Raw genomic sequence first — 14,323 nt, forward strand, 5'->3', positions numbered from 1 at the left:
TAACATATGTAAATCATAAAGACACACTAAGAAAAGAAATGGGAAGACATTATCATTACAATAAATGCAAAAGCATTTGAGAAATCCAAAGCCCCATCACGGTTAAACACACGTACACACCAAATTCAGAAGAAAACTTTCCCAAGTTGATAAAGGACATCTATGGGGAGAAAACCACACCTTAAAACATACTTGATGACGAAAGATAGAAAACCCATTCTCCTTATTTCTACTTAGTATGGTACTAGAATTTCTAGTAGCAAAAAATTAGACAAGGAAAAGAAACAAAATACCTCCAGATTGAAAACAAAGAATTAAATTACTATTTTCTGATAACATTAGCTTGTGTAATAGGAAATCCTGGGAATAAGCCTCAAGGATGACTTTCTGGGGTTTGAAAGGTTATGCATCAGAGCCGAAGCACCAACCTTTCCAAAACATTAGAGCCTCCCTCGGTTCTGTCATAGAGATTACCCTCTCTGCATACCCTTCTCTGCATATTGCAGAGGTGATTTCAAGCCTCTTACCTAGCCCAGCTCACAGCACTCACTTCCCACCAGCCTTAGTCAATCATCCTCAAGCCACTCCTCTCTTCACAAATTAATAAAACCTGGGTCTGGCCCTGAGTTGAGGCCTTCGTTCCAGATAGCCATTACTGCAGCTGGACTTAGGACCCTTTGACTCCTCATACCTATAAACATGATTTAGTGTCTTTATTCTCACCTTGGGTTGCCCTAGAAGTGGTAGAATGCAATTAACTCACTAGAGTTCCAATAAGTTTTCATGAAATTACAAATATAAACTTCCCGGGCTATGATGAGGACCAGGAAGGGCTCTCTATAGAAAACACGGTTGAAAGCAGTTAAAGTAATATCAGTCATGGAAAGACTATGGAAAGACTACTATGGTTGTGAGTTGGACGACACACTACTGGTAAAATGGCAACACTTCTCCACTTTACAAATTCAAAATCTTCTTCTCAAAAATCAACAACTGGTTTGTAAAACTCATATGGAAACCCAAGGGACCCAGGCTAGCCAAGACAGTATTGATAAAAAACAAGGGAGGGGGCTCGAACTTTGCAACTTATTACATTCCAAGGCTGAAGTAGTCAAGACAGTGTGACACAGACAGGTCAGAGAGAAGAGCAAAGGAGCAGAACTATGAGTACACCAAGAAATAAGCCCACCAGACATACTGATCCACATCTCACCGCTACAGTGAAATAACTCAAGTTGGGAAATTTGATTTAAAAAAAGAGGTTCCTTTAACTCACAATTCTGGAGGCTGCAAGGCATGACATGACCCTATGGCAAGGAAGCATGTAAGAAAGAGAGATCCCACTGTCAGAGGACAGGCCAGAGGTCACGAAGGTCAGCCTCACTCTTGCGACACACCTCCCCTGAAGAACTGAGCCAGGGCCACGGGAACCCCCTGGATCCTGCTGAGACCTCACACCCACTCACCTGAGACCTCCCACCCGCTCCACTCCTGGGAGTACTACCAAGAGAAATTACAGTCTGCGTCCAAACAAAACTAAAAACTGCATGTTCCCAGTAGCTGTGCTCAGGAGGGCCAAAAAGAGGAAACTGCCCACAGGTCCATCCACTGATGAACTGACGAGCACGTCAACACAGTGTGCTGAGGCAGGAGGATCGCTGCAAGTGCGAGGCCCACTTAGGGTACAAAGTGAGTTCCAGGCCAGTCTGAGCTGCACAGCGAGACCCTGTCTGAAAAAGACCAAAAAGAAAAGAAAAAAAAAAAAAAAATCACAATGTGGGGTCTCACAGGATGTTAGTCAGCCAAAGAAAGGAATGAAGTCCTGACCTAACCACACTGATCTACACTGTCAGCTTCTTCGAGAACATGATGCTGACAGGAAAGCATACAAAGGCCACTTATTCTACTACTCCATTTACAGCTCTGTGTCAATGGGGACACACTCTGAGAGATGTGTCCTTAGGCGATTTTGTCACTGTGCCAAGATCACACAGTACAGTAACAAAAGCCAATATAGCTACCATGTAATCTTATGGGATCACTGTCATACTCAGTCCTAGTCCACAACAGAGAGGAACTGTCATCTCGAAACGTCAGCATGTGGCACATAACTGTGTGAGGCATGCACAATAAGCATACCTATAGGGACAGGAAGTAGATTAGTGGTTTCTCGTAACTTGGGGATAGAGAATGCAAATTGCTAATGAGTATGGGTTTCTTTTAAGGGGTGAGAAAAACACTCTAGATTAAAATGATTGTGAATACAGCGACCGGGGTTCAATCCCTGGCATGCCATGCGGGTCCCACTCCCGGAGTGCGCTGAGACTGGGTGTGGTGGCACGCACCTGTAATCCCAGTACTTGAAAGGCTGAAAACAGGAAGATCACTACGAATCTGATCTACATAGTGAGACCCTATAGATACTGTACTAAAAAAAAAAAAAAAAAAAAAAAAAAAGACTGTGAAATCTTATGAATATACTAAGGACCAATGAAGTACACATATTTAAAAGGAATCTTTTAAACTGGGTTTGGCGGCACATGCCTATAATTCCATACTCAGGAGGCTGAGATGGGAAAATCATGAGTTCAAGGTTAGCCTAGGATACAGAGAATCTAAAAAATAAAAAAAAGAAAGAAAAAGAAATGGTAGTTTTTATTGACTCTCAATAAAACTGTCCTTGAAAAAAGGATTTCAGCTAATGAATAATGAAGAGGTAATAGAATTAAAGCCCCACTGTTTTGCAGCTCATAATAATAATAGACCTAGAGAATGGTCATCAGTGGCTGCCAATGCCCGGATTGAAACCTGATGAGACATTTCCTACCAAGTAGATCAGAATGACAATATGCGACTGCTGCTCATCCAGTCAGCAAAATTCAGACTCTAGGAAGCCAAACAGGATAAATTAAATTTAAAAAAAAAAAAAGCCAACAAAACCAATATACGGGCTTGGGATAAATGCTGATTCTCAAGCCAAATGCTTACGTTCAGGCACATCAGAATAACAACTGATATTGTTAATTTTTTGGTGTCCTAATGGGACTACAATGGTGTTCCTTAAAAGGAGTCTTTAACTGCTGGAAAGACATACTAAAATATTTATGGATAAAGTTATATAGCATTTGGGATCCATTTCTAGTAACTCAGAGGAAAAGCAAAATCATTGACCACACAAGACGACCGTGAGTTGGCCTGCTTGGAGCGGGATGAGGGGCACACAAGAATTCAATGTGTAGCCCTCTCTATTTCTATGCATGTTAAAACTATTAACAGTGACCAAAGAATAACTTGCTGACCCCCTTCTCTAGACGAGTGCTGTGGAATGTGCTTGGCACACAGCCTTGTTCACACACAGCCTTGTTCGACCTTCAATCATGGGAGTGGCACTGACCACAGTAGGCAGGCAGTGCATAGCCTCACTGAGTGAATGAGCCACATGCTTAACACTCCCCAACCAAGGGCTCAATCATTACCCCCTTATTGTAGAGGTCCAGCTAGCCCTATGCAGCTTTCATGGGCGGACTCTTTCCACTATACCTCAAACTGTGCACTTATTTTTTGAATGGAAGCAGGAGAGAATGGCTGATATTTTAATGTGCATATCTTGCCTGCCACCGGCCCTGAGAAATGCTGTCCCTTCCAACGATGTTGTATGAGCAGGCTGAGGATATGTGGGGTCCCAAACTGGGGACATCTTGTGTTGTAGTGGCACTTGGCCACAAAGTAGCAGGACTGACAGCTATTTTCACTGCTACCCAAAGAGGCTCTTGGACTCACTCTATGGACTGTCTGGCTGCGTCCCTCTGTCACTCACAACGACAGCCCTATACACAGTATTTGGTTGCCTTAGGCCTCTTGGTGTGTGTAAGGTTAACAAAAGGCTCTGAGCTCTCAAACTCACTTTGCAAGGCTGGAGACTGCATCCCCTCACAGCCCTGCACACGTCACGCACGCGCAGGGCCGTCTGGACAGTGCTCACTGTGCTCAGAAAGGGAGCACACAATGCGAGCCAGCTTCTTCTTACCGGGCAGCATCACTTTTAAAAAGCCAATTCCATGAAAGTAAATACAGGCCCAACTTCCCTTTTCCTTCTACTTGTCCAAAAAAACCACTACATTAGCCATGTCATTAAAGAAAAAGGCCGTTTCAGCATGAACACTGCCATCTTTTTGGAGCTTTCTCCTATGAGTTTCATCTCATTCCATTAAAACGCACAGGAAAAAAAGTATTTGCATTTTTATAAGAGCATGCAAAATTCAATTTCTAACCTTCCCAGGGCTATGCCTGAGAGGCGCTCAGTCCCCCGGGGTCACTGTCAGCAGTGTGGCCCCAGTACAGCAATAGTGCAGAGATGGAGGCGATTTGAGGTGGGCTTGGTGGGAGGGATTGGGGCAGGGCAGGCGGGCCCTGCTGAAACAGCTGAGGCAGCCCTGTGGCACTTGGAGTCGGAGCTCAGGAGAGCAGCTGCAGGAGCCAGTGGCCGAGACATACTCCCGACCACCTCTCTCCACACACACATCCCACCACCATGCACCCACGAGCTGTACGGACTTTCAGCCTCCAAAGCTGCAACTTAGCAAATCTCTTTGCTTGACAAATGACTCAGTCCTCAGTATTGTATTAGGCAATAGAAAACAGACTAAATACACCATACGATGTTATACCAAATAAAACAGAGCAAATGTAAACAGAATTAAAAACTAATCTCATTCCACCCCTGCCCATCAGGGTCTGCTCCTAGGCACCCCCCACAAAGTCTCCCTCCAGGAGACATGTGTGCCCTCAGGAACCCCTACCCCTGGGATGAGCAACTCTCACAGAAAGCAGCACCAGGCCTAGGAGGAACAGCAAGTGGGCCCAAGCCAGGGTCTCCTACCACCCTGCAGTGGATTAGGAAGTGGGGACAGTGGCAACCTTGAACCTAGGCCCAAGGAATCAATGTTTTTTTGTTTGTTTGTTTTTTGTTTTGTTTTTTTTTTAACAGGAGCTGAACCTTGCATCTCTGAGAAATAAATGGTTGTTTGTGGGGCATCAATCTCAGACTGCCCAGGCTAAGAATGTAAAAATAAACTTCCAGGAACCCTCGGAACTTGAGTCTTTATTCCCAGGAGCAGCACTGCCTGCACACCCCAGGGTGCTGCTCAGAGCTTCTCCCTTAGAGCCTTTCCAAGAGGTTCGGCCCAATCCACCAGGCAAGCTGGGACTGAAAGTGTGAAGTTCCCAGCCAGCACACAGCCAAGGGAACACCAGGCCCACTGCAGCATGACTCGCTTCCCCGGCATGGTCCACTTGAAGGAACTGCACAGCCTGGTTCTCCGCTCACCCTGGTTCCCAGCATCACAGCCTGAACCCGGTTTTCATGCTGAAATGAACAGAAGAGCCCACCCCACCCCTTCACTGACCATACACCACCAGCAGCAACCAGCGGAGCAAAAGCCGAGGCTCTGAAAGCTGGCCTTTGAGCTGCCTCTTCCCGGTGAGTGATCCTGAATAGGAAGATTCTTGATCTACAGAAGGAAAGGCTAACCTATCTTTAAAATAACAAGCACAAAGGGTCTCCTGAAAACATCCAGCAAGAGGCACAGGTAAAACTTCACTCTAAAATAAGAGCTCTGACAGTTCTTCTCCCTCCCCTCTCCATGCTTGCTTCCCGCAACCGGGACAATCATACAAGCACAGTCTCATTCCCACCTGGATCTTTATTGAGCATGTGCCTCTCTGGAAGCTCGAGAGATTTCTGCCCTTCACACAGCTCGTCTCCAATAGAGAGCTGCTCAGGAGTGTGAGTGATTTAGTGAATCCCAGCAGCCAGAAATCTGTGCAGTTAGTAAAAGGCAATTGATAGCTTGGCAACCAAGAAAATAAGGACTTTATCCCAAGAGACCCACTAAGCCTGCAGTAGATGCCCATTGCCTCAATCGGGCCACACTGCATGCAGGAACACACCTGTGAATGTTCCTGAGCCAGACAAATGGTGCTCCTTCCCACCTCCCTGCCTCCCCGGCCCTCCCTCAGCGCTCCGTGAAGCTTTACATCAGCACCTGACACCTGGCGTTGTCCCGGGTCCTCCTCCTCAACACCAGTATGACTGCTCCTCATGCTAACTCTAGGCTCTCACACAGAAGGGATCATCTACTGTCCTCTCTGCAGCCACTGCCACTTCCTGGAAGTGCTGTTCAGTCTAGTAAAAGATATTCACTTTCATCTGAAGAGTTAGCCAAAACTACCATTTCTTTGGCCAAAGAGTTAGCAAAAAGACTGAGGACCAACCAAGCCTGGCAAAATTCAGTGTTTGCAATGGCCAAGCATGTCAACCAAGTAAAGGGGCAGGTGGGGGCTTTTTGAACAATCTTGTTTAAGGCAGAGTTTGAGACTCGGCTGCAGTCTCCTTTAGGAGAACGGTCTTAGTTTGGATGTATCACATTTGGTGTTCCAGAAGAACCTGGAAGCCCTGACGCATGTGTGGGCTCGTTCAAGTTTAATTAAAACTAATCCAGGGTGTTTTAAAGGTTATGTGGCTCGGACAAAAACATTTCTGGGCCAGACACTCACTAAGCCCTCCAGGGTGTGACCCGGTGTGAATGTGTCTCGATTCCAGCTCCATGGGGTCCACACACAGCCACACAGGACTCCAACAGACCCTTTCAGACCCACACTCTTTCTTCAGTCAGTGCCTGGGAAGGCTCCTTCTCCTCTGACAGAAAACAGACATCAGAGAAATGATGCAGAAAGGCAGCTCTTACCCTGGTGGTGATGCTGCACGCTCTGCCCTCATCCTGCGCAGTGGAATGGCCATCCTCAGGCACAAGGCTCCACCGGGCTCCCCGTCCTGGTATGCAGGCTGTGTGCTGGCATTTAGCGTCAGTAAGAGGAGAAGAATCTCGTCGTCCAGTGGAACAAGCCAGGGCAATCGCTGGCCAGGAGCAGCTGCCTACAGGAGAAAGCATGTACCGAGTTGTAACTCCAGAAAGAAACATGCCCGTGACTTTCCAGCTCAGGGCTCTCGGCACTGGACCGGTGAGACCCAAACCTCACAGGCCCCTGAGCCTCCAGGCACGGGGCTGTCCGTTTCCCCGGGGAGCCATCACCCCAGCTAGGCACGCAGATGGCCTAAGGAGTTTCAAATTTGCTGTAGTGCGGTGCTCAGGCATCTCCACTGATGCAGCCAAGAGACTGGAGAACCAGGCGCAGGGACGAGCTTCCCTCCTACGTGTCCTTGCAGGAGTAGCCCTCTCCTAGCCAGGTCACCCAGCGCAACTTACAAACTTCTAAATGACCATGTTTTAATCCATTTCTGAGACAAACCACAACTGGGAGTCACTGCTATCACAGAATGAATTCTCCTGCTCTAATTTGAAATCACTAGATTTCAAAGCCCAGCCAAATTGGACTCTTCTTTATCTGTCTGTTATATTTCACGGGCGCTAATGTAGAATTCTCTGACTAATGCTGGTGGGGGGTTACATTTGTGTCAAAACAGATACAAATACAAATTTCTATTTCTGCCTCTGAATAACTTGAAGAAAGCAGAAGGATTCGAATCCCTGACCGGGTCCACCAGGCGTCTTTTGGGGTGACACTTTCCCCCAGACTTGCACCGGCATCTGAACACCTGAGCATCACTCTCCACTTTCCTACCAACCAGGAGCAGAAGGGGGAGAAAAGAATATTGACTCTGAGACAAAAACACTAGGAAGTGCTTCCAGCTGTATCAGAGATTAACCAAGCACCCCCTGTGGCTGTGATCTGCTGGCCTTATAATGCTGCTGTGGTCACAGCCCAGAGGCCCACCCACCCCACCGCACCCCACCCCACCCCAGCCCAGGGCTCACAGCCCCTAACCTTAACATAAGCAAACAAGTGGGGGCTCCTGATTGGATGGGTGACCACGTGGGGGTGCAGGTCCCAGAAAGGGCAGGGCCAGCTCTGCAGAGGTGCAGAGACCATGCAGAAGAAAGTGCAGTACCAGCTCTTTCCGTCCTGAGCTTCCGAGTACAGCTCCTGGGAGAGGAGGTACAGAAATTCCCAACAGGGAGAAAGAAAATCAGTTCCGGAACTACAATCCCTCCTGTTCCTCCTGCTTCCCTACCTCCTTCTCCACAGCATCCCAGTAGCACAGGATTAGGCAGCCCTAGACCTCTGTGTCCCAGTGAAACACAAATGCCACTGCACATTTTTAAGCAGCTCAGTCACACACAAGGTCTTTTCCTTATCAGATGCCTTCTCAAATGTAGCACATTTTAAGGGAATATAAAATTAATCTGCCTGAGCAATAATTAATTGCAAACAGCTTTGATATCATCATATTAATTACTGAAGGAAGAAACTAACAAAGTACTTGGTTATCCAATACTCAAGGATCCCCAAGCATCACTAGAATCTCACAGCAGGAGCCCACTACAGCCTCCAGCCCAGCCCGGGATGGTCCCAAGGCTTCGTTTCACAGAAACTTTCTAGGGGCCTTCAGCTGATATCTGACGAATGAAGAGCTTTTCAGGCTATCGATTTCTCTGTCCCTGCCATTAAAACTCAGAATTGCCATGCCTAACCCCATTTTCTTTTCTTTTCTTTTCTTTTCTTTTCTTTTTTTTTCATCTTTTTGTGACAACGTCTCACTATGCAGTTCAGACTGGACTTAAACTCACTTTGTAGCCCAAGCTGGCCTCAAACTCAGAAGGATCCTCCCACCTCAGCCTCCCAAGTGCTGGAATTACAGGTTTGAGCCCCTAACCTCATTTTCTATCACCAAGATTCCTGTTTTTTAAAACATTTTACACTGGACTTTCAGTAGCGATGTAAGACTAGTACTTGCTACTTCTCATTTTGAGTTTCCGCGATTCACAGGCCCCTCGGGATGTTCACGTTCTGTGTGGCTGCTCAGCAACAGTTGGATACCAGTGTGGTCAGAGTCGCCAGCATGCCAGGCACATTGGTGGCTTTACACCCACGTCCTGTCTCAGCAAACCCCTTTGTAGGCTGGATCCAAAGCCTCAGAGAAGCTTCTTGCCCAGAGTCTTATGACTGAAAGTACCAATGTGGGGAGCCACCGAAGCTGGAAATTGGTCATAGGTGTGAGGGCAGGCCAAAGCCTCAGTGTCTAACACAGTCAAGCTACCTCAGTCTTAAAAAAAAAAAAAAAGCCTGGTTAATGTCAGCTGTTAGTCCCTAGGCAACCTTGTGTCACATGATACTAACTCTGCAAAGGTATAAATAAACTCCCTACTACTGTTCTCAGGTCATTTGCCAATCAGGCAATGGGCCACCACCTGACCCAGCTCTTGTCTTCTTGTCTATCTTTTCCTCACTGCCATGTCTGCCTGGGTACACTGAGAGACCAACAAGTCCCTACATACCAGAGCCAGGAGCCAAGCCCAGGGGAGCCTGCTGTTCTGCTCACAGTGTGCAGACCAAGACCCCTCTTGTTGCGGGGAAAGCCAAGGAATGATGGTGGCAGGGACATGACTGAGATTGGCAACTTCTCTGTTCCTGCTTAACCTCCACCCTACATTTCTGCTCTCTATGTTCATTCCAAGCTGATCAGTGCTGTGCTCAAAGGCAGGGAGTATGTGCTGTGCTTTAGCACTAAACAGTCTTCGTACTTTGCTCAGTTCAGCAGGATCCTAGCAAAACACACTAGCTCCGCCAGCACTGCTCCCCTCTGCAGAATCCCCTCTTTGCAGAGATTCTACATCCTCCTCTCACTCCCTCCAGCCTGGCTGTACTTCCTGGGGGGCTGACAACACCACTGGGAAGTACACAAAATGAATGTCTCCCTGGCTGAGAGGGAGAAGGTAGAGACCGAGTGGTACTGTATATTGGACTCATCCATCGCTCTGGCCCTGACAGCCAATCTCGGAACAGAACCCAGGAAGCGGCACACAGACAGGAGCTGGCTCATAGGAGTGATGGCAGCTCCTTCTACCCATCCCCAGGCAGAAGTCATCCTCCCAGAACTGTAAATCAGCATCTGATAGATTACAGCAGACACTCCACAGGAATGGCCCTGTCCTCTGTATTTGCACAGGATCGTGTACATCTGTCCTTGTCTCCATCTAATCCATTCTGAAATGTGTCATGGCAGTGCTACCCTCTAAACTGAGACAGGCTCTGGTTAGGCACAGTGTCCTAACAGCAATCTTATTAATTTTCCCTGTCATACAGTGAAGCCTACACATCCTTTTGAACTGTCCTCTTCCCCCAAGACAACAAGACTAAGAAGTAAACTGATGAGCAGGATCAATGTGGAGAATGAAAAGCACCTAATTAGTAGAAGCCAAGGAGGAACACGAGGGAGGCAGGAATGCCTGCCAAGACCTATCCCAGCACTTTAAAAAGGAGGACGGTCTTGTCCCGAGGTTCAGCATCTCCTGTCTTGGTGGCGGGACATGTCAAGAATGGAGCTGAAGGCCAAAACTTGCTTCATGTATCTTTTTTTTTTTTTTTTTTTTTTTGGTGGAACCAGGGATTGAACTCAGACCCTTGCACTTGACAGGCAAGCACTTATTCTATTGAGCCATCTCCCTGGCCCCTGTTTCATGTATCTTTACATAAAAAGCCTCCTTTTATTCTGACTCAGATTCTAAGAGGCAGCACGGGGTGACCCAAGATTCGCGAGCACTCTACCAACAGCAAGCACATGAGCTTTGTGGCCAACACAAGCATCCGCCCACCCAGTCCTTCTATGTAGAATGTAACTTACTAAGGCAGGGAAAGCTTTGTGTGCACAGTTTTCTGTGTGTTCCAGCACAAGCCCACCTCCCAGAGCAGCGGTGGTGAGTTCATGGTATGATATTGTTTGCTTCTAAGACAAAAGATGTTGATATATGTGCTGTTTGTTCTAAACTAAAACCTCAGTATTCAGGTTTAATTGAAGTGTTGACCCTCTGTGATAAGTAAGTGGGTTTGGGTCACAGCTTGGACACTCCATCTCTAAAAGGTTTGCCATCACTGTCCTAGAGTTCGGTCAGTTCCAGGGCACCTCAGAGTCAGTGTCTAATGCTGTAAGCCTGTAAGATCATCATCCCCAACCCATGATAAGGTCACCAGGGAAACGACACCTTTCAGTACCCTCTGGCCCAGTCAGCTTCTCTGGTGGCACCTTGACCTTAGCAACTTCCTACAGGAGGCATTCTCAGCCTCTGCACTCCTGGATGCAGTGGGGCCAGGGGTTCCTTCTTGCGCAGATGGACCTGGACCATGCAGGGCACTTGGCAGCATCCTGGCTTCAGCCGCTAGATGCCGAAGTTGTTTCCACACACTGCCAAAAGGGCCTTGGAGAGTAAATCACCCTCAGCTAAAAGGGTTTCAAACACTTCTTGGGGAGCTGGAGGTTAGAAAACTTAGACCAAGAGACCTAGCACAGGACCCACTGCCAGTACACTGCTGAATCACCCTGTAACACTCACTCTTTTGGAATTTAGTCACAGCATTTCTTGTCATGGCGTCAGGCAGCACGTAAAAAACAAGGAAAAAACACAAGCGCAACCTTCTGCTAAACCTCAAAGCAGGCTTCATGATTTGGGTGCAAGGTTGGCCATTTCTCTGTAAGAGTTTATGTGACAAGAGCCAGCCAAACAGCTCAGTGGATTAAAGCACCTGCAAGCAGGCGCAGGGGCTGGGGGTTCAATCCCCAGGCCTGCTATGCTGGCCCCACTCCCTGGGGTACACTGAGATGGCAACTGAGACTGGGGGTGGTGGCGTGTGCCTGTAATCCCAGCACTTAGGAGGTTGTAAACAGGAGAATCACTATGAGTCCGATCTAGTAGTGAGACCTTGAAGACCCTGTAGACCTTTCCCTAAAATACAGAAAAAAAAAAAAAAAAAAAAAAAAAGAGTCTGTGTGGCAAACTCTATCACCTTCAGCCCTGGAACAATGTTCTCCGTACTTGCCCTGGTACTGCTTCAAACACACAGCCTGCTGAACACACCCTGCTGGCTCAGGTCTGTGGAAACCTCACTTAGATCCCAGGAAAGATGCAAATGTTTATCAGCTCCCCAGAGCTGCTGCCATTCATCAATCACAGCTGTCAATAAAACCTGAGAGTAATGAAATGATAGGCATGGTGGAGGGTGAGATTCTACCCTACTTCTCTCTTAACTAATGAGAACTGTCACCCAATATTTTTCTTAAATAATATTAAAATGTCACAATCAGCCTGCCCTAATTGGATTCACTGTGCCAGAAAAATTATACTGATATTTAAATCCTATAGTCCGAAGCAATCAGAATAATAAATCTTCCAGGTGATTCAAATGGAGAATTACTAAGAATCTCTCTGAATTATGTATTTCTTCCAAATTATCAAATTCCAAGAAGTATCTTAGGTCAATATAAGAAATCCTTGAATTAACATGATTTCTAAAAAATTTGATCTGTCACAGGAAGAGAATGAAAACTTTTCAAGGTTTAACATGTTCAGGGATTAAAAATAAATTTATAGATGTTCTGATTTTCAATGAGCAAACTAGTAAGTACTTTCTAAAGCAACATTTCTAAATTACACCTGAAAGGCTCATATAAATCACATTTCTCTCAACTGTTCAGAATGAAAAAAATCCAGCCCCGGCCCAGGGAGGCCCAAGGCTTGAAGCAGGTAACCAAACCCCATCTCCTTCTCCTCCAAGTTTGTTTCTACACAATCCTAGGAGCAGCAGGCATGCTGGCCAGAAGCCTCCCTGGGGAGATGTGTCCCACTGCTGAGGAGAGAAACCACCCACCCCAGTCACCCCGACTGCTGCCAGAGCTCTGGGGTCACCCGGAGCAGCTCACATGACTGCCACCTCTCCACTGGCTCCAGGAAGGGACAGTCCCTGCTCCTGCCCTAGAGTCAAGCCTGGGTCAACTCTCTGAAAAGGGTGTCTGCAGCTGCAGGCAGAAAACAGGCAGGCAATTGCCGGGGGCCAGAGACACTGCCCAACTTCATCCTTCCACACAGCCACCATGCCAACAACTGCACTGACACGCTAACAAATGACAAGTGGAAAGCAAACATCTGTGCAGGGTGCAAGGACAACCACATCAGAAGATAAGAACAGCAGCACCACCTGGCTTGCAAAAGCTTCACAGAGGACCCTGGAGCAATGTGTGAGGAGAAATCCCAGCACCTCACATTTGTATCCTGAGGAAATAAATCAGGCAAGAGTTCATAAATGCAAGATCAAAGATGCTCCATGCACCATGACTCACAGATAAGGGTGAAAAACCAGAGGTAACTGACATGGCCTTCAATAGCAGGATGGTTGGGTGGTTTAGGGGTAGTCAAGAACAGAGTGCTCCATGGCCAGTAAACATGTTCAAATATACATGGTAATCGCTGCCAGCTACTGAGGCAGGCACTACTCTAAGTGCCACAATGGTGAAAACCATGCAATCCCCACCACACCCTTTTTTTTCCATAATTTTATTGATAAACAAATAGCAATGAGACAGTTTCAAATCAAATCAGTAGGACAGTTTCAATAATTAACACACTGCATACATTCTTCTTAATGGTTAATTGTTACACAAGATGCAGACTTGAGATCCTATTTACAAACACCATTAGAACAAATCATTCTATTCATTAAGAGAATATAACTATATATCTATACCAACCACTTTGAATACACAGATACAAAATGGACATTCATAGTTATACCCCAATTTTTTTTAAGTTCCTTTTTGAATATTATAGGTTTGTAAAGTCAGCAAAATATTCTAAAAGAGTCCAGTAGCCCATAATAGTATTGGGTCTTCCGCTTGACTGGCAATGTCAGAAATTGTTGACCTGAGTCCCCTACAGCTAAACATAACAGCATGGATTTATTTCTTATATTTCGTTTTTATACTTTTCTGCTGGATGGTTAAGACCAAGGTAAACCAGGACCTATGCAACAAGAGTTGTAGCTTTTGGGTCTGATAAAGTCAGTGAAATCCCCTCAGGATTTAGCCTGAGATCCTGTACCTCCAATTGTAGAACCTTTGTCAGTGTCAATCATGTGGATGAGTCACGGCCAATGCTTGACCAATGTGTTCTCTGTGAAAGCCTGAGAGAATGTTTTCTCTCCATGTGACTCTTCTTAGGCACACTCTACATCATCGCTCACTTTCCTCTTTGGCCAAAAAATCTCCAGGATCAGAAAATTCGGGACACTACCAAGTTACATTAGTTGCAGTACAAGTTCTTATATGTTCTGAGTCTTAATTGACCTTAGGAGGTTAGGGTGAAAATGTTGGCTTTCCTTGCAGCCCTTCTTTTTCTCTAATTTTGTTCTGCAAACTTAGGTTGTTAACCATCCAGAAGAAAGCTTATTGTTATTATCAAACAACTTAGGCTGCTAA

At 46.4% G+C, this 14,323-nt stretch overlaps 1 protein-coding gene across 2 annotated transcripts in view; it reads right to left on the reverse strand.

Annotated features, from left to right (window-relative positions):
* Positions 1-14,323, reverse strand: part of Kcns3 (potassium voltage-gated channel modifier subfamily S member 3) — a 64,904-nt gene that overhangs the window by 13,729 nt on the left and 36,852 nt on the right. The window contains exons 1-2 of one of the 2 annotated variants that reach the window (XM_023711032.1): positions 11,860-11,943; positions 6,747-6,934 (exon numbers count right to left, since the gene is read on the reverse strand). The gene's annotated coding sequence lies outside the window, so the exon portion shown is untranslated. Of the gene's footprint in view, positions 1-6,746; positions 6,935-11,859; positions 11,944-14,323 lie in introns of those variants that run through there. The other variant, XM_004627487.3, reaches the window with a different exon arrangement.

Source organism: Octodon degus, unplaced genomic scaffold, assembly GCF_000260255.1.
Source record: "Octodon degus isolate 3935 unplaced genomic scaffold, OctDeg1.0 scaffold00019, whole genome shotgun sequence".
NCBI classification, from domain to species: Eukaryota; Metazoa; Chordata; class Mammalia; order Rodentia; family Octodontidae; genus Octodon; species Octodon degus.